The sequence below is a fragment of the Toxorhynchites rutilus genome, chromosome 1 (assembly GCF_029784135.1).
Source record: "Toxorhynchites rutilus septentrionalis strain SRP chromosome 1, ASM2978413v1, whole genome shotgun sequence".
Classification (NCBI taxonomy): domain Eukaryota; kingdom Metazoa; phylum Arthropoda; class Insecta; order Diptera; family Culicidae; genus Toxorhynchites; species Toxorhynchites rutilus.
Window position 1 is genome coordinate 141,667,742 of NC_073744.1, and position 22,863 is coordinate 141,690,604.

Below are 22,863 nucleotides of genomic sequence, written 5' to 3' on the forward strand. Positions count from 1 at the left end.
CCTTCTCCTTCTCCTTCTCCTTCTCCTTCTCCTTCTCCTTCTCCTTCTCCACTCTTAGCTTGCTTCAGTGATTTTTCTTAAAAACCCAAAAATATCCTAATGCCAGAGTTCTTTAGATTACTTTCTATTCTATGTGTTAAGAAGAACTGGAGGCCAACATTCCTGGTGTTTGAGTGGTAATTGACCGGTTAATTCGAAGAAGATAATATACAATTTTTGGGAGAACTTTGAACTCGAAACCATGTTTTGCAAACTGGTGAGAGTTTTACCTCCGGAACGGTCTATCCGATTCTGATGAAATAGTTTTTCCCAGATTCTCCACTAAATTCCCTGTCATCGTACGTAGGTTTTTTGGATATTTTTTTTATTCAAAATATATATTTTTATTAAGGCTCATATGGCGTCAGCCTGACGGGGCCGGGAGTTCAATATTTCCCGGCAATTTTACAACTGTGTTAGTAATATGTAACCGATTACTCGCGGTTGGCTCGAGGTTAGTATTACAAGCTGACCATTAATCAGCAACGCCCCCCAGGTCTGTACCCCGTATCTAGCGTGGTGCGTCTTCTCGACTCCAGGAATCCAGGATACAATGGTCACTAGCCGGCACAATCATCAGCTCGTGTAGAGTTGTCATGAGCGGTACAATCTTTGGCTCTTGTTGAATGATCAGTAGACTGCACAACCTTCGGCCCGTGTATTTGTAAAGATTATGTGTATGTATTGCCGCGACTAAGTAAAAGTTTATAGATCGGATAGGACGGATATGAAACAGGGACACAACGAAGGAAACATCATTAAACGTTGACATCGGCGTTTCTGAGGAACAGGTATAGATGAAGCAGAAGATCAGGATCACGGCTACCTAAGATATCTCGGACGGGGATATTCGATTGTCTGCCTTGTGCTCTCAGTGCTCTCGAGAGCTGAGAGCGAGCAGCATGGAACCGAAAACACGACCAGACAATATGATCGATGTCGTGGTAGCCATCGCCACAATCGCAAAGATTCTTTGCTGCGAGCCGAATGCGATAAAGATGCGCCTTTAGGTTGTAGTGATTGGACATAAGGTGTGGATTCTGAAGCACCTTAGCTAGCGAGTCCGCTTTCTCATTTCCCGGAATCGAGCAATGAGAGGGAACCCATGCTAAGGTAATCTTGAATAATTTTTATCAATCACTAATGGATTCATGATCTTGCAACGTATGAGAATTCTGTAGGATAATTCTGTGAACCGAAGAGTAAGCGGGGTAAGATTCATCGTATGGATCGAATGCAAACACCTCATGGCTATACGCAAGCAACGATATTGTATTCTCTCCAGCTTGAGACTATGAATCCTGGCAGCTGATCGGAAGCAAAAACTGCCATATTCTAACACTGATAATATCGTTGTTTTGTACAACTGAATGAGGTCTCCTGCAAATTGTTCGTTTCGACCCACTTGTCCAAACGAAGTAGAATCATTTTCTTTAACAATTTACGAATACAGGATAACATTGCAATCGGCCTATACGAGTTGTGGTCGCAAGCCAGCTTGTTGAGTTTTCGTATGGCTATCACACTCACTTGTCTCTAGTCATGCGGGACAATATTCAGCTCCATAAACTTGTTGAACAAGTTCAGCAAACGCTGTTTTTCCAAGTCGGGAAGAATCTTCAACAAGTTGAATTTAATCTTGTCCGACCCCGGAGCTGAATTGTTACATATGGGAATGGAGCAATTGAAAATTCCACCATCGAAAAAATTTCATAATCGCTTTGAAGCGGTATACCGCGTACAATGTGTTGTGCAGGAACGCGCTTTCGAAAATCAAACCCGTTATAAAGTTATGCTCTTCGAGTGGAGGAAGTTCGTGCATTGAAACAATTGTTTCAGATATTATTTCTGCAAATTTTCTCCAGTCAATATTTTTCGTGAGGTCATACGTAATATCGGCTGACTCACGAGAACCTGATTCATTGGCGATCGATAAAATTATTGGCAGGTGATCACTACCGTGGGGATCTTGGATTACCTTCCACATGCAATCCAGGGATAACGGAGAAGAACACAGAGATATGTCTAGCATGCTTGCCCGTGCAGGAGGGTTGGCTATTCTAGTTGCTAGCCCAGTATTCAAAACTGTCAATTTGAAGTTGTCGCATAGATCATAAATCAAAGTGGGACGGTTGTCATTGTAGAGTGATCCTCATGCTGTTCCATGGGAGTTGAAGTCACCTTAGATTAGCCGCGGCTCCGGCAATGCCTTGATGATATCAAAAAAACTGATGGCGGCCTACCATCGTTCGGGGAGGAATATATATCGAGGCAATGCAGAGGTCTTTGCCATTGGTTTGTGTCTGGTAAGCGACAACTTCAATGCCTGTCATCGATGGGAGAGTGACTCTATAGAAGCAGTGACATTTTTTAATCCCCTATGTTGAATGTTGAAATCGTGGAAATTCAGCTCGTCGGCTGAAGAAAGCCATGTTTCACAGAGAGAAAATACATCACAGTTAGAACTATGTATTAAAATTTTAAATTGATCTAGATCAGGGATGGTGCTTCTGCAATTCCATCGTATTACAGTGGTCAAATCCTTGACCTCTTGCACTGAATCAGACATCGAGGGAAATGAACGCTGCTAAAAACCCACATTTTTCTTTCAAAAATGTTCTCACAATCGGAAGCAAACATAATACTATGCTTTTAAGAGGGTCATTTATATTTAACACTTTCGACGCCCCGTCACCCAGATATGGGTGACACTTTCCTTGCTCGAATTGAGTAGGATTTTTAGAAGGTATTTGATAGAATGGGCACCTAAATGTAACCATAGGATATGAAGAAAAATAATAAAATCATAACCATAATATTATACTGTTTATACTATACTGTTTATTAATTTATAGTACGGATGGTTCATACTGCAGTTTTTTGCAAAACCCCTATACTATGATTTTGGCATGTGTTATTGTCATCAATTCGTCTTCAATTCAAAACCAACATTGCTAGATCATGTAAAAGTTATATATATAAACTAAGTTTGATCTTCATTTCATGATTTAATCGCAAGTTGGGCTCTGCAAGAAACTCAAAAACGTCGCGTTGGGCGTCGAACGTGTTAAAGCAATTAAAATGTTGTCCACCAGGTCAGAAAGCGCAAGCAAACCAGATTGTGGCTGTTTCCTCGACCGCGAAAATGGAACAGACGGGTGGGGTGCTGCTCCGGGAAGTGCTAAGGACCTCTGGTGCGTAGAAGAACCGCGTAAACCAGGAGGTACTTGCTTCGGTCTATTCTCAGCACGTTCGATTTGAGGTTTCATTTCAACTTGGGAAGTATCGGTCTTCTTTCTGGGGAGTGATGGAAAAGACGTAATTTTTCTTTTCCTGATACCCTGATACCCTGAGCACCCTGCGATGTATCGGAACTTCCTGCATTGAGAGCGTCAGCAACAGGCTCGTCGTTCTGCAGAATGGAGCAGGGATTGTCCTGAGACCTTGGAACGGAACTTATAAGCATTTCTGCATAAATCCGCTTGGAACGTTCCTTTAAGGAACGCTCGATTTTTTCCCCTCGTCGTTTGTACACCGGGCATTGGATAAGATCATAAGGAGTCCCGCCGCAATGGAGACACTTGCGCTCATTCGCGCAAGGATTCTCATCATGGCTTTCTCCACAATATGCGCAACGTTTTTTATTGCAACAATAGGCGACCGTGTGACCGAGTTGCATACATTTGTTGCATTCCATTACCCGGGGTACAAACAACCGAACAGGTAAACGAAGTGCCCCTATTGCAACGTAGTTTGGAAGTGTGGAACCCTCAAAAGTCACACGAAAGAAGTTTGTTCGATTGAGAACTCTTTTGTCATTTTCATGTGACACAGATTTCAGTCGATCACATGCAAGAATCTTGACAGTTTTGAGTGAGCAGTTCTTGAAGAGACCGACACCATCGAGTATCTCTTTTCGGGTCAAACCCTTTTCATGTATAACACCGTCTATTTTAACGTCGCACCAGGGTACCTAAACGCGATACTCAATCGCAAAGAGATCACAGCGCGTTATTTTATTCGCTTGGGTCTTGCTGGAGACGACAACACGTATTTTGTCTGGCCCCATCTGAGTAATCTCGGCAACATCGGAAAAATTCTGTGTTAATTCTTTTGAGATACGAATGATGTTAAGAGGTTTGGATTTTCGTCTGAAGTATACAATGAATGGGCCTTTGGAGCCCTCAGGGTATTCTTTTAAACGAAAATCCTGTTTTTCGACAGTTTCCTCATCTGCAGAGCTTTCTATATCGTATACAGAATTTTCCTCCTCAACTACTGTTTCATCCTGCTGCTCTTCAGGAGGAGGTTCATTATCAGATATATTCTTCGTCGTGGATGGGGGATCCTCCCCGCCCTCTGCCGTATTAATAAAATAGTAACAAGTAGACAACTGTTCGATATGAGCAAAAAATTATAATTTGATAAAAAAAAATTAGTAAAAAATATTATATTTATATATATATTAGTCAAGTTAATTAAATAAATTATATTTATTTAAATTTTTTTTATTGTATAAAATTTTAAAATGAAAAAAATTATAGGAGGTTGTGTCCAAGATACGACCGCATTGTTGACGTAGAACAACGCTGTTATTTTATATAAGTCGCTTATCTATACCTTCGGATATTATTCTATAATGCTATGAAATTTTAGAAACAACTGTTGCGTTGTTGTTGAAAGTTGCATTACTTTTTCATTCTCGAGAGAAGCGCAGCTGTCACCATTCGTGGAGGAAGTTTTGCTACTGGCAAGCGAAACCTAATCACATACAAAATTCCAGAACGCCATTTACTTTCTTGGTGACTATACAAGCGAAATAAACTCTTTTTGTTAATAACCTCGAAAACAGTAGCAATGCTTCATTATGATCAATATTAGTGCAAATGCAATCCTAGTTGAAGGCAGTTTTGCGACTGGTACGCGATCCTAAATAATTTATAACATTCCAATAAGACATTCAAGATGCTTGGTATTCTCTAAATATTTTTTGGCACACAACCTCAACGCCTGCTTCGCCATAACGTCAGTTTAATGCATTGATGCATTCTCAAATGCACCAACGAAGCCCTTATGATGACGGAGAACGAACAATGTTAACTGCTTGGAAAAAGACTGAATTATGTCACACAGCTTGTACTCTGCCCATGGATGATGAGTTTGTCAAGAGCGGCCGCCTTCACCACCAGCGGGAGGAGCTTGATTTTGGTTGCTGCCTGGGTAACGGCGTTTACATTTTCGACCGACGCGCCGAAATCGCCTACTTCGCTGTTGTGCGATGCGGTGTCACACTCGCGAAGGCTCGGTTCAGTGCGAGCGCTTTTCACTGCACCAACATCGCGTGCATCATTAGATGACGCTTGCCTCGAAATTTTATTGCCCCTGGCAATGCGTTCATTTTTTGCAGGGCTCGAGCCTGCCTTCCTCTTCTTCGTGCTCATCACACACTACACGAAGCGTCCAATTTATGACGCGGAAAGAAAAACACAATACGAATAACGCGAAAAACTAACAGAAAACGACGATATCCAAGTTGGATTACCACTGGTGGGGTCCAATCTTAGATCGAAGCGCAGCGAAAGCAAAGTGAACTGGATTGCTAAACAGTCCGATGCCGAATGAAAGTTTTCCTCAGCGAGATCCACTGTTTATACTCTAGGCAAGTATTCCCCTTCATTCTTCTACTTTTCCTTCGTTCACGAAGACTTGCAATCCTACGATTTCCCCTCCGTTAGTCGTCGATAAGTTGCTCGTTATTGACATCTCTATTCGGGAATGCACACAAATGGACAGAACAAATGTATGGGAAAATGGAAACGCTTAAAGTTTTCATGAATTTTAACCATTTACAAACCAGGGGATTCCAATGTATAGCATATTGAACAAATCTTACGGAATATTTGATTAGTTTAGTGTGTAAATCGTCAAAATCCGTTCGCGGCAAAAATTGTTATTAACGTTAACTTTATTTCATAAAAACGTGACCTGTTTTCTGATTTGGCACCCTTAATGAAAGACGTAGTTCTACGTCAAAATTTTCCAATAATAGTTCAACGGTAATGAAAGAAAAATGAACAGCCCTATTGCCAACGCTTGCCGATTTGGTAAATACAAAGTTGAACAATGGTGCAAATCGTGCACAGAAGCTGGATGGAATGGTGGAAGAAACAAAGGAGAATATACTTCTACTTGCCGCTGCTGCGTAGCGTTTGTGATGAGTGTGACTTCTGCTGGATTATCTCGATCGCGCACCACTCTTCCGAAAGCTTTACTTCGCTCGCAGCGCACCAGATGAAAAAATACACAATAGAACTCGATGTAAAAAACACCTGTATCGGATCAACTGTAAGTTTGTCCGACCTGCTTGTGAGTTGCAATGATATTTTGAAAAATAAAATTTTAGTGAGTTTTTTTGTTTCGATTTTCGAGGCAAAAACGCATTTTTTTCACAAAAAATGTTGCCATTTCGTCAAAAATCAATATTTTGAAAAAAATTTACGTACGATGACAGGAAATATATCCAAGATTACGTAGAAAAAATCAATCTATTGAGATCGTGTCTTGGATTTCTTCAAAAATTTCAGTTATTTTAAAATCAACTGAATTTTTACATGGATTTGCAACCTTTGTTTACAAAAAAGTTGGACTGGCGTTACTATGAAAATCAACACCATCTACACCCAAACTAGTGTTGCCAGAAAGCATTTCATTTTCGGCAAAATCCATGCCTTTTCGTGTCTTGAAGCGGTAAATAGGCAAAGGAAATCTCGCGTAACTTTTGAAAAGGTCCTATGTAACAAATGTAAACAAATCGAGTTGATGGATGCACGTTATTAGTCTTCAATCATTGAATGCATTACAAAAACAATCGTTCACGTATCTATTTTCTTCATCTTTTTATCGCCGATACAAAAAATATCCAATGTACATATTCGGATTTTAAGCACCCGGCTGTTACTTCGGACGCCACTTTCCTCCGACGTCGTTTTGAGTTTTTGTTTCTTACAGTAGTTGTTATCGATTTCAGTTCAATTCAACGGGTGATAACAATAATAATCTGTCTATAGAACGAAATGCTGATTTTTGGATTGTTGTTTAGTAGTTTCAAATTCTTATCGTGCAACGTAATATGTCCAATGTGCAAACGCGGGCAGTCAAAACGTCCAAAGTAACATTTTTCGCTCCTTGGCTTCAACTTTAAACTCAAATCACGGAACAACAGCTACGATTGGTTTTGGAGAGCTATTCTTGATCGCTAGTGGCGAGAGGAGCGATAAAGATCGATAACTTTTAAGACAATTCGCGGAATAATGTTCGGGTCTTCAACTTCGTTTTTCTCGAGTTGACGAAAATGTTACATTGGGCCTTTTCAAAAGTTACGCGAGAAATCATCTGTCCCCCAACGCTTTAAAATGTTTGTATGTATGGAAGCAGACATCTTTTTCTTTTTTCTTTCTTCAATTCATTTGGAATTGTGCAAAAAGAAAGTCTAAACGAAGTCAACGGGGGATCGAACCAAGACCGGCTGGAATGCAAGCCAGTTTTACACATAGCGTGGTTGTGTAAAACTGGCCACATACACTGGAGAAATAGTTTAGTAGAAGCAGCTAGCATCAGTAGCCAAAACATTGGTAAAATATACAATTTTTTTGTAAATATTACCAAAAATCTGTAAAATTAATGTCAGATGAAATACGCCTCTCTACCCAAGATTCGTAAACTTTACTTCATAGTATTAGTAACTCTGTGTGTTTTTATAGTTAGCAAACGTGAGGTGCACATTTCACAGTCGCCATTCCTCTTGTGAAAGCGAATCGATTCGGAGATAAGAATTCTGTTTTGTTTCTGTTCATATTCATATAAATATCTCAAGAATTCGTTTTCACCGGGGAGAAGAAAAAGGTGATGTATGATGGAATGATGCATCGAATTTTCAGTACATCGCATCTGATAGAAACAAACTTCAACATAACCTTATTTCTTTTCTCTTTCCTTTTCAGTTTCGAAATTTGGAAGGTTGTAAGCAGCAGTTTGCACATACGCAATTTCTGTGGTAAGCATTTTGTTATTTATTCAACAATGTAGATGCTCCTCAGGCGAAAACTGGATCCATATTTCCATCGGGGAGTAAAAAAGTTTGATTTTATTCATATTTCAACATAGTTACCCCCTTTTTTTCTTTTTCAGATTGACCTTGAAAATTAATAAACTGCATCGTTCCACATGTAATTCGGAATTCGGAGGAAATTTTTTTTATTCCTATTGTCTGACTATTGCATAAGACCTAATGTGTCGATATCAGCGAGATGTCTTTCGTCCGGTTCTCATATACCAGGCGTTGTTAATTTTAATTTTCTCGATGATTCCTGGGAAATCCCGGGAGATGCGTTCACAACAGAAATTGTAAGAGCCAACAGGAACTATTAACGAGGAAGCAGTTATAATATTGATTTTACAAAGGTAGGATGGTACTTAACTTTGTACCTCTTCGGTTGAAAACTATTTCCGAACTTACGCCTGAGAGCTGATAAGCTGCCTCTTCCCAAAAGAGCAATTTTCGCCTCATCCATCTGTAATGGTTGGTTACAGTGGTAACGGGAGCGGTTATCCCCCGTATATGTTCCCATGGATACCAATCGCTTCCGATTAAAAATCCCGCTAATGTAGTTATGCTTATCACATATAGCTATTCGTTTTTTAGTTGAATCTAAAATGTTTTATATGTTGTTATAGAATCGTTTGTCGTGTCAAGACATTTGAACCATCATTCAGGAGCACATAAAGCCTTTGTTAGTTAACGCAGTGGAGGATAGGTGGAAGAGACCATTCAAGAGTAGGTTAACCAATGCCAGGCAAACTGCGCACGAGTTAACGAGTGACAAGCGAAAATAAACGATATCTTGAAGGGATTGGTTTGTGATGAACATGAATTGACGAAAACATTGTTTGCAGGAAAAGAAACAGAAACTTGATAGAGTAATCGAGAGATTCGAGCGTTGAGAATTTTGTTAAATAATTTCTTTATAATGTATTGTTATTACTATTAATGTTTATAAAGGGTGTGTCACATCAAATTGCATCACGGAAAAAACGCTGTAGAAATTTAATTTTTAGGAATAATATCTTCTGCTTTCGCTTATAATCAGATAAGAGTGTATAGATCACGTTGGCCATGCTTCACTGTCAATTTTTCGTAAATTTGGAAAAATGACGTCGAACGAAAAAGAGCGTCGTGAATTAATCCTGTGCACTCATTTCGAGAATCCGGAGTTGTCACATCGGGACATCGGTAAGATGCTGGGAATCGTCCAATCCACGGTCAGCAGAGTACTAAAACGATACTTCGAGAACCTAACCATCGACCGGAAGGTGAAGAACGGCAAAAATGGATGCTCCGTCAGTGAAAAAGATCACAAGCGCGTAGTTAAGCAGTTTAGACGTGATGCGAGAAGTTCGGTCCGGGATGTCGCCAAAAAGCTGAATTTGTCAAGTTCATTCGTCCAGCGGACCAAGCAGCGGTAGGGCCTGCGTACACACAAGGTTCAGAAGGCTCCTAACCGCGACGAAAGGCAAAACATGGTGGGGAAGACGCGAGCCCGGAAGCTGTACACCGAAATGCTGACGAAGCCGCATTGCCTGGTAATGGACGACGAAACCTACGTCAAAGCGGACTTTCGTCAGCTGCCGGGCCTGTTGTTCTTCTCCGCAGAGGACAAATTCAGCGTTCCGGAGGAGATTCGCAAGCAGAAACTATCCAAGTTTGCCAAAAAGTACATGGTGTGGCAAGCGATCTGCTCTTGCGGAAAGCGGAGCGCCCCCTTCGTGATGACCGGCACGGTAAACGGGCATGTTTACCTTAAGGAGTGCCTACAGAAGCGCTTACTACCACTATTGAAGCAGCACGAGGGCCCGACCATCTTCTGGCCGGATCTCGCTTCGTGCCACTATTCAAAGGACGTGTTGGAGTGGTACGAAGCCAACGGGGTCACCTTCGTGCCAAAGGAAATGAACCCGCCCAACGCGCCGGAGCTTCGCCCAATAGAGAAATATTGGGCGATTATGAAGCAGGCCCTCCGGAAGAACCCAAAAGTTGTCAAATCGGAGGCGGGCTTCAAGAGAAAATGGATTTCTGTTCAAAAAAAACTACAACCTGACGTTGTACAGAACCTTATGGACGGGGTAAAGAGGAAGGTGCGAGCATACGGGCTTGGGCTCGAAGTATGAATAAAAAGAAAATGCCAAAAGTTGTTTAATAGTTTTTATTTTACTGTCTAAAATTTTCAAAAGGATCGGTCTACTGGGCGAATTTCTACAGCGTTTTTTCCGTGATGCAATTTGATGTGACACACCCTTTAGAATGATTTGTAATTATACACAGCATTTAAATTAATAATAAATTATTAAACAAAAATAAAAAATATCGTCTTCATCCCTGATGTTTATCCCAAAAAAAATTTCTCTGATATTGTGCCAACAAAACAGCCATTATCGAAGTGACGAAACGCTTTCGTTGAGTCGATTTTGAACCAATATTGTTCCACAAACCGCAATTTTGCTTTACATGTGTGTTTACCATTTTTCTCTACGGTAGAAAATGACTAGTGAATTGGTAATATTTACCAAAAAATTTGTCATATTTACTAATTATTCCTCTCAGTGTAGCTATCGAGACTATTGAGTGAATGCGGGATAGTATTGCACCTGATTATAAAATGAAGTTGGAAAGTGAGTATGAAAGAAAGCTGTATCTATCTCGGTCTGAACCGTGTATATGGCAAAGTAAGCGGAAAGCTTTTGCGTCTCTTGTTCCGCTCGCTCGTATTAATTTTATATTGCTGTACCATATATATTATACAACTGCTTACCAGCATTTGAGAGTCATGGCATTTTCTGTTATTTTCAGGCTCATTTATCGTAATAAATCGGGATGACAAAACATGAGCTAAAAATCAATTTTGGGTGTAGTGACAAATGACCGCGGATACTTTATGAATGACCCAATATGTAAATGAAATTGATTTCCGAAATACGAATTCCTGAAGTACTTCGGATGATGAGAATGAGGAGGCTGCCAGAAACTTTTTTTTTCTGAGAAAGACTGCTTCGCCGCAGCCAAATTTAATATGGTAGATTAAATATATGTTCGTGTAGATTAAACAATTTTCGTGTTCTCCAAAAACAGGAAGTGGGTTATATCTATGGTATAACCGCAAGGGTGACGTAGGACTATCGTTGATTTAGAGATCATTTGTTTGAAGTTGAATCTAAATCCATCCTGAATGAATGAATAAATAAATATTTGGGTGACTTCAAAAACGAGAGCGTTACGTTGGAGACTCAAGGTTTTATGCATCCAATATTGGATACAAAAAACCTTGTTCTGAAGAATAATCTTCAGAAGCTTTCCTGCTAACTGCACTTGATTGACAAATCACAAAACCAAATGTATCAACGTGGTCTCAGTATTATATGGATAGAAAACAGCTAAACTCGCTTGAATGTAATTTTCAATTCCAATGGGAACTGGCAGATTATTTTTCAGCAACGATCATTTCTTTCCAGGTTTCTTCTCGATAACCAGCAAACGAAAAGAGTTGCGCGCGTGTATGTATGTGTGTGTGGCGGCTGCTTCGATGTCTTCCCGAGGAACCGTATTTCGATGTTGATATTCTCTTGGTCACCTTCTCTTCTCCTTCTGATCGATCGGCTTTTCTGCGCTCCCTCACAGTTAAAATAAACTGATTGCATTTCAGGTCAGGTCAGGCCAGGTAATGAATCCCTCGATCCCTCGCCGTTCAGCTCGTTCAGTAACAATGTTGTCTTGTCGATGTCCTCAGGCGTCGTGCACAAATTACGTAACGCTAAAAATCCGGAATTTGAACATTGATAGAAAACATTCAATTAAACTCTTTCACATGAATATATTTTGAAAATTCCCAAAGGAACTGGCAGATTATTTTCAGTAACGATTAGATATTTCCACATTTTCCTCGATACTGGAAGCCCACCAGTGGTTAATGCCAACTCGATAACCACCTGTTAATAGCACTTGATTGAAACATATTTGGTCACAGTGTTACATGGATAGAAAACATTCAATTAAACTCTTTCACATGAATATATTTTGAAAATTCCCAAAGGAACTGGCAGATTATTTTCAGTAACGATTAGATATTTCCACATTTTCCTCGATACTGGAAGCCCACCAGTGGTTAATGCCAACTCGATAACCACCTGTTAATAGCACTTGATTGAAACATATTTGGTCACAGTGTTACATGGATAGAAAAAATTCAATTAAACTCTTTCACATGAATATATTTTGAAAATTCCCAAAGGAACTGGCAGATTATTTTCAGTAACGATTAGATATTTCCACATTTTCCTCGATACTGGAAGCCCACCAGTGGTTAATGCCAACTCGATAACCACCTGTTAATAGCACTTGATTGAAACATATTTGGTCACAGTGTTACATGGATAGAAAACATTCAATTAAACTCTTTCACATGAATATATTTTGAAAATTCCCAAAGGAACTGGCAGATTATTTTCAGTAACGATTAGATATTTCCACATTTTCCTCGATACTGGAAGCCCACCAGTGGTTAATGCCAACTCGATAACCACCTGTTAATAGCCGCGCGTGTATGTGTGTGTAGCGATGTCTTCCCAGGGAACCGTTTGTGGCATCACTCTCCTCCTGATAGATTCCCTTCTGGCCTAGGGTGCACAAACAGGCTCTTGGTGACACCGTTCATCCGCGCTTTCATGATAAATAAAGAGCTTCACCGCAGCAGCGACAACATGCTCCAATAGCTGTTCAATTAGAACTGAGTGGATTTCCGAGCGCCGCTCGCTTATATACCGATTGGTGATTTCAATAGCCTGTTTTGAAAGCAATTTTAAGACTATTGAAACAAGTTTTTGGATCAAAAAGTATATAACGCGTAGACATTTTATCTTTCGAATGAAGTATTTATCATACCATTTCGTTCAGTTGTTTAGGAGCTATTAACGCTCAAAATCTCGGTCTCCGGCGTAACGCTTTCGTTTTCGAAACTTTGATTTTACACCCCGGTATAGAAATGAAAGACGTAGTCCTACGTCAAAAAATATATATTCCTCTCGAAGGCCAACCAAGTTATAACTTGAAAATCTGGATCCCGGTGAATTTCAGATCTCGTCCGTTATGACGTATTCCTGGAATCAGTATCGAATGTATAAAATGTTATTCTTCCTCAATCTTCGCGTATCAAAACATAAGTTTTGCGAACACAGTGTTTTCCTGCGATTTTCTGCGTAAGATGTAAACGCGTTGCAAGCAAATAATCGTTAGTTTTCATTCCAAATGTCCTTCCAGGCAGACTCGCCCTCGCAGCTGCCTATTCTCATCTCGGATTAATTCATGCGAATAGAATGAGCGAACTGGGGAATATAAATTACGGCAAAGGTGAGAATCTGCACCTTCTCAACGGTCCACGCGAAGAAATGCTGCTGCTGCTGCTGCTCCGTGGGGTGTGGTGAAAATGTTCTCGCAAACGGAATTTCTGTTGTATTTTTCCGTCGGTCACTCCATCCCCACATCCAACGCTGGAACCGGAGCTAGTCTGGAAATTTGAGAATGTGCACGCTCGTGATTAGCGAAACGATTATGAAAAATAATCCTCTCCAACGGCGGGGGATATTAGCTTTCAGCGTGACGTAAAGTGGCTCTTTATGGGACGATTAAGTTTAATTAAAAATTTTCGGTGCTCCGGCGGGGGTTTAGTGAGAAGTGTGTTTTCAGAATTTTATTCCGCGCCACTTACTCCCAGTAATGAAATGCTATGAAGTAAATTGTGGAAAGCTACTGCAGGACTAGCCAGCTAGCAAGTTAGCGTGTGTTACGAGGGTTAATCTAAGTGGAACTCTAAGGCGACGATAACAATTGTAAGCTGTTTGGTAAAAAATGTCCCTCGTCTGGCGATTTCATAGGGTAGTAATAATCGTAAATGATTACTTTCCCGGGAGCAACGTAACATTTCAATTCGTACACGAAACAACGGTTGATTGTGTTTGCGACAATTTAAATAAATTTCAAGACTGTAATATCAGATGAATGCACATTTTATGGCAATATTGTTGAACTTTACAATTCTTTGCTCAACCTTTATAACGAAGCGGATTCTCTGCACCACAGAACCGGTCAGGTGCCTGTGAAATCGGCTTAATCGACTGAAGTGAAACCCATATTCTGTCATGTTGCATTATTTCGATTTCTTCGATTTTGAAAGGATTCTGACATAACGCGGGCCACCGCTGCAACGAAATGAAATCATAAAACTGTACACTGGTCTACAGATGTAAGTAGGGAAGGCTAGGTAAAAACGGACTCTGCCGGAAAGATGGATGCCATCCTACCTACTAATCGCGCGGGATCGTCCGTAACAGTTACAGCAAAAAAAAAAAACAAATCCAGGTTTCGTCTCAGGATCTTGACCTCGTGATGTCCATCTTTCCTTACTTTCCCCTACATGTGTTCGTCATTGAGGTTATGCCTGACCATTTGTTCTTCCACCTGTCCGAGACCGATCTTGCTTCCTGTCATATTTCTCCCAACATATGCAAATGTTACTGAAGTATCATTTCTAAGGCATCCACACATTCACCCCATCCACGACCGATGCGGCAAAATGGTAAATAAAATGCTGGAGAATCAATTTCCTACAACTTCCATAATGTCGGTACCTCGCTTCCACAACAGGATGTCACCGACGACTGTAGGCAAATAAAAAGATGTGTTCTCCGTCGTGCGAAGGCAGCCATCGCAATTCACTTTTCTTTTGAATTTTAATCCGGCCTTCTTTATTTACCGAAAGCTTTATGGATTACAGCGCGGGAGTGGCAGAAGCAACATTAAAAATTTGAAATTGTTGCGCGCGTTTCGTTTATTTTCAGCGGGGATTCTACTCCCCCCCCTCCCCCTCGCACACAGCAGGGCGGGAAGACGAACTGTTTACGTAAATATTTACGTTTCAAAAATGAGCTAATTTCGTCGTTCCACGGGCATTCTAACTCATCCGTTTTCCGAAGCAGAGGACTTGCGTTGAGTGGCGGTGGTTCAGTGTTTCTGTTTCGAGAGTCCTTTGCAAGGAACCCAGTCTCGTAGCCGTCGAACCCTATACCTTCGGTTGAATGATTCAACCAACAGTACTCTCCTGTCTAGAGCAACACGACAGCGTGAGCCTCCGAGCGGGAAGAATAATATTTTCCTTACATGAATGCTATTTGATGATATTACTTGTTTACATCTTGATGAAAAGATGTGATTCTATGGAAAAGCTCATTCAGAGGAATGGCTGTTCTCTTTCTCGTCGAACACGAGTGAATCCGTTTACTGAGCGCTCGTAAAAGAATTCGTTCTGTTTGTTCGAAAATAAAGAATAGTTCTTCTGCCCAAAATAAAGATGCAAATAAGTTTTGGTTCACAAGAGCGTAAATTCACAATTTTACAAAGTGTTTACAACAATTGTTCCAAAAATGAAATGAGGTATTTCGACACATCGACTATAGTAACAACAGTGTTACTATAGTTTCATTTTTCGGATATGGATTACCAGTGGTTTAAACGTCTTGAAAGTCCATCGTCATCGGACACACCAGAGACCATGGATGAAATTCAATCATTATTGTTCGAGAACAGGCAAAAAAAAATAATAGGAAAGACATGTCATCAGCAACTCATTTGGATTCGAGGCATTTTGCGTGAGGATTTATATGAGCATTAGATCACATGTAAAACTAGCATAGTTCTGCAGATCTGACCTGCAGACCTTGATGAAATCATTGTTTTGTCTATTTCAGAGCATGCCTCTTTCTGCCCTTCCAACACAGTTGAAAGTAACCTTCTTAAATTTGAACCACTTTAACACTAAACCTACCACGAGGGGTCAAATGACCCATTTTAAACTTTGAGTTAAAATTTTCTTGCAAATTACATTGTCACAACATCATTTGCCTACACTACTTTTCCTAAAACATACATCGAATGTATTTTTCAGTGTTCACTCCTCTCTTGTTATTTGTGAATGAGTAGTGAATGATCAAAATTCATTGTATTGCTGACTATCCAAGCGAGCTAACAGTAACCATTCCAAACTATAGTGCTCTTCTGCGTGTCAAAAATTATAATTTCAATATTTTGCTAATAATTGTTATCCCAAAAATTTCAAAATATGCAAGAGAAATATGGTATGCCACGTTCCTCAACAAAATTATATAAATCGAGTAATTGTTCACTAACTATTTATAAAGGGTCACTTGGGGGGTCTCCGTAGCCACATTGGTTGCGCGTTCGCTTAGTAAGCGATCGATCGTGAGTTCAAAACTCAGGGCCCCCATTGACCATCTTTGTATTGTTACAGAATAACTACGTCCACGCAACAATCATCAGCGATGGAGATCGATCAACGGTCGAAATAGGATCGATTCATCCATACAACTGCTCTGCTCTGCAGAAATATCGGGCTGCTGTTCTATAAATAACTCAACAATGGATCAACGACTGTCTCCGCTGTCCAGTCTTAACTGTGGATAATGGAAGAACTGATAGAAAACTCTTTCGCCTAAATGGCTACTGTGTAAATATGTACGCAAATGGTACAGAAGGTATAGAATGGTATAGAAGGGAATATTCTAACGCCGAAAAATGGCAACTGTGTAATGTGCTAATTATAGATATGATAAATATGTGACATGTACACGATTAAAATTCGGCTCTGTTACAGCTAAAATGCTAATGAGCCTTAAATAAACAAAAAGGGATAAAAAAAAGGGTCACTTGACCCGCTGTGGTAGGAATAGGTATACATGAAACATCGGTAGGTTTAGTGTTAATATCACTGTCTGCGTATATCTATCAGCAATCGGCTCAATGCATGACATGAGTCTCGAGGTTCGATGACGGTGTCTTGTTTGATAGGCGTATTTCATATGATCAATGAATGTATACAGATCAGACTCTCGTCCAACTGTTATTCACTAGATGTGCATCTCTACAGAATAAATCTCGTGGACAGCATGTCAGTGTGGTAACGGTTACGATGGCATCCAAGACGCAGTTTGGAAATATACAGATGATTACACTGCCAAAGAGCACATTTTATTGTTTCTTGTTTATTGTTTTACAATTCATCCATCGGACTTCAAGGTCTACATGAATACTACACTTAAACTACATTTAAAATTCGATCAAGGAAAACTTTACAGCTCACATTGAAATAAAACAAATAATAAAATGAATTAAAAAGAACACACATAGATGAAACTGGTTCGTGCTGAGCATAATCTGTTCGGTGTGGTGGAAGTCGAAGGAAACTCCGCTGTCTGAGTGGTCGTGGTACAACGTTAATATTGATTCGAGCGAGAATCCATGGGGCATCGATCTCGCCAAGAAGAAGTTTTCCGACGAATGTGGCTTTAATTATGTTCCGTCTCTTCACCAGTGTATCCATTCCCAGCAGACGGCATTGGCTTTCATACGATGGGAGCTCATTTGGGTTTTGCCAAGGCAGAAATCTCAATGCGTACCTCAGAAACTTCGATTCTATTCTCCCAATCCTTTCGATCCATACCGTGCGAAAGGGACTCCATACTACAACCGCTGTTTCTAATGTGGACCGGACTAAACTGAAATACAGAGATCTTAAGCAGTATGGGTCACGGAATTCGGCGTATATCCGGAAGATGAACCGTAAGTTTCGGTTGGCTTTGTTGATGACATAGTCATAATGTTCACGGAAGTTTAGCTCTGAGTCCAGCATTACACCGAGGTCCTTCACAACGCGTGTCCTTTCCAATTGTTCATTCCCTATGCGGTAGGTCCAGATAATAGGGGTTTTCTTCCTAGTGAATGAGATGACTGTGCACTTCTTCACGCTTATGATCAGATAGTTTCGCCTGCACCAACTCGCAAAAATGTCTATGATCGTTTGCAACATCCTGCAGTCATCGACAGACTTCACGTGCCAATATATTTTGAAGTCATCGGCATATATGATTCGACATCCCTGGGGCACGGCATAGCAGACATCATTGAAGAACAAGGAGAACAATAATGGTCCAAGATTGCTACCTTGTGGGACACCGGAGGGGTTAGTAAACGGTTCAGATTCGGTAGTCCCTAACTTAACGTTAAGCTGACGATCTGTCAAGTATGATTACATCCATTTTACGAGATTCGTCGCCACTCCCAGGCGGTCTAGCTTGGACAGAAGGATTTTGTGGTTCACTCTGTCAAACGCAGATTTTAGATCCGTGTACACCGCATCGACTTGCCCTCCCTGTTCCATGGATTTCAAGCACAACGAGGTAAATTGTACTAAGTTCGTAGCTGTAGACCTCCCGGAAAGAAACCATGTTGATCTTGGGAAATATATGATTTTGCAATTCGAAACATTTCATTGCTTATCAGAATTTCAAATAATTTGGATTCGCACATAGTGACGTCACGCCGCGGTAATTCATTACATCATTCTTGTGGCCCTTCTTAAACGCTGGGAACATAATTATTATTATTATTATTATGAGTTATGGCACTTCTCAGCATTGAGCTGGAATATTCACCTACCCCCGGGCTTCTTAAATGCCAAAGGGGGATTAGGCTCTGTGGTATTTTTTTTTCTTTTTCTTTTTTTCTCTTTGTAATAGTGTCTGCACAATCATCGTGTTCTAATTATGGTGATTCAGGAACCGTCGCACTATGTTACACGTTCCAAGAATCACCGCTTTCTGCATAACCGCAAGCTGCTCTGTTACTTGCAGCTCCTCCAATGACTGCGTGAGAGAGTGTGGAACTAAACCAGTAGCAGAGATCACTACTGGTATAATACGGATGCCTTTCAAATGCCACATTTGTTTTAGTTCTTCTGCCAAGTCGTGATACTTGGTTATCTTGGCAGCAAACGTAGATTGTAGATTGTGGTCTAACGGTATTGCAATGTCTATTATCAGCACTTCTTTCTTATTTTTATCGTAGACCACAATATCAGGGCGATTGGCTGGTATTCGGACATCCGTAATAATCTCGCGATCCCAGTACAACTTGTAGCAGCTATTTTCCAAAACCGGATCCGGAATATACTTGTAGTAGGGTACCAACTGATTTACCAAGTTGCGTTTTGATGCTAGCTGTTGATGAACAATCTTGGCAACCGAGTTGTGACGTTTGAGATAAGCTGATTCGGCTAGCGCTCCACAGCCGGCTATGACGTGTTCAATCGTCTCTCCTACTTTATTGCACTTTCTGCAACAGTCAACAACGTTTTCGTGCAAGATGTACTTCCGGTAGTTTTTAGTCGCTATTATCCGGTCCTGGATGGCTACCATAAACCCTTCTGTTTCAGAAAAGAGTTCACCTCGCACCAGCCACGTGTTCGATAATACTTTGTCGATATGCGCTTGCTCTAAACGATGGGGGTGTGTCCCATGAAGTTCCTTTTGCTTCCATGATGTTATTTTTTCTTCTATGGTCTGCAAATTGCAGCTAAGTTCGTACTGCTCCTGCGCCAGATGCAGGGCACTGAATCCACGGTCCGTTTCACAGACAGCGCGATAGATATCGTGACGGGTCTGACTTTCCACGAAGTAACTCCGCAACTGCTGGATCTGGGAACTGCAAAGCGCTCTAATGTCAGTGACACCTCTTCCTCCTTCAACACGTGGCAAGGTGAATCTTTCTATGGACGACTTTGGATGGTGCATACGGTGCTTTGTGAACGTCACTCTCATTGCTCTTTCTATTGTTTCTAAATCGGTTTTCGTCCACTTCAGCACCCCGAAACTGTACGCGAGTAAAGGAACGGAAAACGTATTGACGGCTTTGATTTTTTTGCCGCCGCAGAGGTTTGTTTTCAAAACCTGGTTGATTCTGATCAAGAATTGTTCCTGGAGTTCCTTCTTGATTTTTGTGTGACAAATCCCTTTCAATTGCAGAAATCCCAGGTACTTATAGGATTCGCCTTCCACCAAATCTTGAATCACTTCATTCTCGTTAATGCGGAATCCTTCAGTCTCCACCAATCGTCCACGGTGGAGCTGTACTGCCTTACACTTTTCGATTCCGAGTTCCATCCGCACATCGGAACTAAAGTCGCTAACACACTGTAGAAGACTATGTAGCGCTTCTGTTGATTCCGCAAACAGTTTCAAGTCGTCCATATAGAAGGTATGGTTTATTGTCGTTGTTCTGTTGATATGGTAGCCATGGCTGCTTCGGTTGAGTGCTCTGCTCAAGGGGTTCATCGCAAGGCAAAACCACAAAGGACTGAATGTGTCACCTTGGAATATTCCCCTGCGAATATTGAGAGTTCTGGATCTCAACATAGTTGTTCCGTCGGTGATACTAAGCGAGGTGCTCCAGTTTACCATTGCGTGTTCCATAAACCTGATGACGCCATCATGTATCTTGTACATTTTTAGTACGTTTATCAGGTACGTATGCGGTACTGAGTCGTATGCTTTTTTATAGTCAATGTACGCCATACTCAGGTTCCTTCTGTTTCGGCTTGCTTGTCCGACGATGACTGCATCGATAACGACTTGATCTTTGCAGCCCCGCGTGTTCTGTTTACAGCCTTTCTGTTCTTCTGTTAATATTTCGTTAACATCGGAATGGTTTTGTATCTTTTTATTAATCACCGACGTAAGTAGCTTGTACAGGCTCGTTAGACATGTTATTGGCCTGTACTTCGCCGCATTCGCTGTGTCTTGATCCTTTGGCATCAGATGAGTAATTCCCCTGGTCACGAACTCCGGTGTTGTTTGGGGATTTTCTAATACCTTATTGAAGCACTCTGCCATTCGCCCATGAGTTGAAGAAAACTTTTTGTACCAGAAATTGTGCACGAAATCTGGTCCTGGCGCAGCCCAATTCCTGGAATATCGGATGGCTTCGTTGATATCATGGGCGGTTACCATAACGGCAGGCATTGCTTCAAGTCCGTTTCCATATTCCTCTTCTTCTGCCAGCCACATCCTGTTACTTCGGTGTTGAATAGGGTTCTCCCATAAGCCTGACCAAAACTGGGTAACTTCGTCAATCTCAGGAAGACCACCATCGTAATTATTGCGTTTCTTTTTGATGCGGCTGTAGAACTCCCTTTCGTTCATACTGAACATACGATTATCCGCATGCCTTTTCGTACATTCCGTATAACGTCTTAACCTTTTTGATAGAGCACTCAACCGTTGTACATGGGTGTCGAGGATCTCAATGATGCGGTTTTCATTAAGATCAGAGAGCTCTGCCGGCTTCACAATTTCAGCAACTCCACGAATCAGCTTTCGCGATCGACTTCCCCTCTTGTACTGCGTTAGTCGACCGATTTTTACTCGGAGCGTTTGGATACGACCTTCCAGGCGTCTCATCCAAGCAGGTTTCGGTTTTTTGGAGAGTACGCGGTTCTGTCTATCGTCTTGGTGAAAGGTGCGCATTCCTAACGTCCGTACAACAGCTACAGTTCCACAATAAACGATAAATTGCAGCTCCTCTAGATTCTCTACCACTTCCAGGTACACAGGTAGAACTTCCTGGTCGAGTACTTGGACGGCACTCGTTAGTCGGTGGGAATACTGCAACTTCGGAATCTTGTGTCGGGTTAAGGGGTCCGTTCCGTAAAACTGGGTCACTGCTGCATCCATGTGGAAAGCCAATTCGTTCTTTAATTGACCTCGTTGTTGATCCTCTGCCGGCTCTTGTCCTCTAGGCTCATCCACTGGATCCGATGGTGGTGCAATAGATTCGCGCCTTTCACTAGCGAACGATGCACTCAGCCTAGCAGAGCTCCTTCTCGACATATCGCTCGATCTTCCACTCTCTCTACGCAGTTCTCGTTGCACTTCCAACTTGATGGCCTCTATTTCAGCCGGGGACAGCATGTTGTGTGACAAAATCGCTCGTCTCCGTGTGTAGAGCTTATTCCGATCTAGTTGGTCGGCAAATCGTGGGAACTGCTCGTTGAACATTTCCAGCATTCTTGGTCTGCCGGACATGTCCGTCTCCAATCTTGTGCAGACATAATAGCAACGAATCACGAATTCATTCATCTCTCTCGTCCACATGATTCGTTGCCGTTGGCGGCCTGTCAATGTGAGCGACTGACGTCGTCCAATCGCAGCATCATTTGCAGGTGCAGCATTGCCATTGTGATTTCTTGTGCTGCGGGTTCTGTTTAGCGTTCGGTTTACGGGCTGAGCCCGATGACTAGGCTCTTGCACCAATTCCTCTAGCCGCTGGCCGCTCGCATGTACGCCCGTTCCAGGACCAGCTCCAGTCCGGGGGCCCTCCTCAGGCGATCGCATTACTATAATTCTCCGATTTCTCAATTGCATTATTGGTAGTTTTCCTTTTCCCGGGAAAACACGGGTTGGCACAGGTTGCTTCTTAGAGTCCTCAACCTGCCTGAAGGACGGTATCTCAGCCGTTCCTAACCTGGAATACAGACGCTGTTGTGGGCCGCTCCTAACATGGAGAACAGACGCTACACTAGTCCCCCTTCCCTGTTTGCATACGACCCAAGGTCCCACCGGGGTTGGTTACCCGATCTTTCCAAGGGTTGCTCGCATCTCAGCTAGTACCTCGTGAAGGTAGGGATCGGAGTTCCTGGGCAGAGGCTGAAGGTCGCCTCTAATATAATAATAATAATAATAATTATTATTATTATTATTATTATTATTATTATTATTATTTATTTCTTTGTTCATCTGACAAATGTCTTAATGAATATAAACATAAAACACAAATTTTAAAATACAAACATTAAAAACAAAACAAAACATTAAAAA